The following is a 3,475-nucleotide window of genomic DNA, read 5'->3' as shown; positions in this document are numbered from 1 at the left end:
GTTCTCTTGCCAACATGTCTGTCCTTGGCTTGCTGCCTTGTTCCAGTGAAGCCCAACGCAAACTGGAGGAAGAGCACCTCATCTTCCGACTAGGCACTTTACAGCCCTCCGGGCTGAATATTGAATTCAACAACTTTAGATCTTAAACTCCCCCTCCCCCCATCCCCACCCCGTTTCTTCCCCCCCCCCCCCCCCCCCGCTTTTTTTTTTCAATAATTTATATAGATTCTTCTTTCCCCACCTATTTCCATTATTTTTAAATCTAAAACTAAAACCTTTAGTCTTTCCACCCCACCCCCACTAGAGCTGTACTTTGAATATCCTGTCTTCCATTCTTAATTAGCACTTTTCTCAGACAAATACCACCACCTTCAACACCTCTTTGACCCTTTTGTCTGTGACATCTTTTGATTATCTGCTCATCTCCACAATCACCACACCACACCCTCAATGTGTCTCTCTCCCCCCCCCCCACCCACCTTAAACCAATTTATATTTCTCCCTTCTTCTAACTATGCTCCAGTTCTGCCGAAGGGCCATGAAGGCTCGAAACGTTAACTGATTTCTTCTCCGCCGATGCTGCCAGACTTGCTGAGTTTTTCCAGGTAATTCTGTTTTTGTTTCGGAATGGAACATAGTTCAGTGGCACTGCACCCATACAGTTCATACAATGCAGCTTAGCTCAGTGACATTGCACCCATACACCCTTAACCAAGTTGTCCCAGCACAGCTATAACACTGGCATTTACCTGGCTATGTGGAAAATTGCCCAGGTATGTCCTGTACACAAGAAGCAGGACAAATCCAACCCAGCCAATTACTGCCCCGTCAGCCTACTCTCTCTCATCACTAAAGTAATGGAAGGAGTCATCAACAGTGTTAACAAGCGGTACTTGCTTAGCAATAACCTGCTCACTGACGTTCTGTTTGGGTTCTGCCAGGGTCACTCAGCTCCTGACCTAATTACAGCCTTGGTTCAAGCATGGACAAAAGAGCTGAACTCCAGAGATGAGGTGAGAGTGACTGCCCTTAACATCAAGGCACCATTTGACCGAGTGTGGCATCAAGGAACCCTAGCAAAACTGAAATCAATGGGAATCGGGAAAAAACTGCACCCATACAATTCATCCAATGTAGCACAGTTCATTGTCAAACAGTAGCCATATAATTCATAAAGTGCAACATAGCTCAGTTTGAAAGTGCATCCACTGTACAATTCAAAGTCGAAGCCCATGGAATAAAAGAGAAAGTGGCAGCATGGATACAAAGTTAGCTGAATGACAAAAAACAAAGCTGTAGCTAGATAGCTAGCGTGTGCATCAGAATAACATCAACAGCACAGGTTCAATTCCTGTTCCAGCTGATGTAGACCTGGGACCTGCCTACTCACCTTCCTCCTATATTTGGAAATATTAGGAAATATAAGAAGAATAGTGACAGACTTTTAAAGGACATAGGCAGATGAAATTCAATGCAGAGAAGTGTGAAGTGATACATTTTGGTAGGAAATACAAGGAGAGGCAATATACAACAAAGGCACAATTCTAAAAGGGGAGCAGGAGCAGAAAGACCTGGGGGTATATGTGCACAAATTATTAAAAGTTGCAGTGCAGGTTGTGAAACTGGTTAAAAAAGGCATATGGGAGGGGTAGTGAGCCGCATAACTAGGGAAGTGGAGAGGGCTTTAAACTAAATAGTGGGGGTAAGGGATGAAATTTGGGAAGATGTGGTGAACCAAAGAGTAGAGACAAGCCAAGAGAGAAAGGTATTAATATGGGAAATGATAAGCAGAACGTGGCAGAAAGGAACAGAGAGTACAAATCTAAGGATAAATCAGCAGATAAGGCCAGACATTACAAAAATAATAAAAGGACAAAATTAAAGGCATTCGAAACAAAACGGATGAACTGATAGCGCAAATAGAAATAAATAAGTACAATCTGATAGCCATTACAGAGACATGGCTGCAGGATGACATAGATTGGGACCTGAATGTTGAAGAGTATGTGATATATAGGAAGGACAAGAAGCTAGGAAACAGTGGAGGGGTGGCTTTGTTAATTAGCACATTAGAGAGAGATGACCTAAGTTTAGGAAACCAGAACGTAGAAGCAGTTTGCATTAAGAGAAACAACAAAGACAAAAAGTCACTTATGGAAGTGATGTACAAGCCCCATTACATTTACTACATGGTAGGGCAGAGTATAAAGGAAGGGATAATGGGAGCTTATCAGAAAGGTACAGTGATAATCATGGAGGATTTTAATCTACATATAGACTGGAAAAATCAGAGGGGCAAAGGTAGCCTAGATGATGACTTCATAGAATGTTTTGGGGATCGTTTCTTGGAACAGCACAACCAGAGAGCAGGCTATACTAGAACTGGCACTAAGTCTACTATAGCCTGCTCTTTGCTTGGCTCCAGAACAGAGGTGGGATTAATTGATAACCTGATAGCGAAGGCACCCCTAAGTAGCAGCGATCATAATATGACTGAATTTTACATTCAGTTTGAGGGAGAGAAGCATGGGTCCAGGATTAGTATTTAAACTTAAATAAGGGCAATTATGAGGGCATGAAAGCAGAGCTTGCTAGAGTGAACTGGCAAATGAGGTTCAGGGATGGTTCCATAGAGATGCAGTGGCAGACTTTTAAAGGGATTTTTCAGAATCCACAGAATAGATATATTCCAATGAGAAAGAAAACTTCCAAGGGAAGGACCCACCATCCATGGTTAACTAAATAAGTTATAGGCAGTATCAAGCTTAAAGGTAAAGCATATAGTTGCGCAAAGATGGGTAGCAGGTCAGAAGATTGGACAGAATATAAAGAACAGCAAAGAATGACAAAAGATTAATAAGGAGAGAAAAATTAGAGTAGGAGAGAAAGCTATCTGGACATATAAAGATGGATAGCAAGAGTTTCTATAAATATCTAAATAAGAAAAGAGCTAACAAAGTGAGCATTGGTCCTATAAAAAGTGAGTCTGGTGAATTAACAATGGAAAGGAAAGGAGATGGTCGATGCGTTTGCACCAGTAACAAGTATTTTGCATCAGTTTCACTCTGGCGAATTCAAGTAACATCCCAGAAATAGCTGTAAATCAGGAAATGGAAGAGAGGGAGGAACTCATGAAAATTACAATCACCAGGGAAGTGGTATAGAGCAAACTGTTGGAGCTGAGGGCTGACAAATCCTCGGGTCCTGGTGGACTTCATCCTGGGGTCTTGAAAGAAGTGGCTAGTGAAATAGTTGATGCGTTGGTTTTAATTTTCCAAAATTCCCTAGACTCGGGGAAGGTTCCATTAGATTGGAAAATGGCAAATGTAACTCCTTTATTCAAAAAGGGAGCAAGACAAAAAGCAGAAAACTACAGGCCAGTTAGCCTAACATCTGTCATAGAGAAAATGTTAGAAGCTATTATTAAAGATGTTATAGCAGTGCACTTAGAAAAGTTTAAGGCAATCAGGCAGAG

The sequence above is a fragment of the Cetorhinus maximus genome, chromosome 5, assembly GCF_964194155.1.
Source record: "Cetorhinus maximus chromosome 5, sCetMax3.hap1.1, whole genome shotgun sequence".
In the NCBI taxonomy this organism is placed as follows: domain Eukaryota; kingdom Metazoa; phylum Chordata; class Chondrichthyes; order Lamniformes; family Cetorhinidae; genus Cetorhinus; species Cetorhinus maximus.
Note: the sequence above shows the minus strand (reverse complement) of the source record.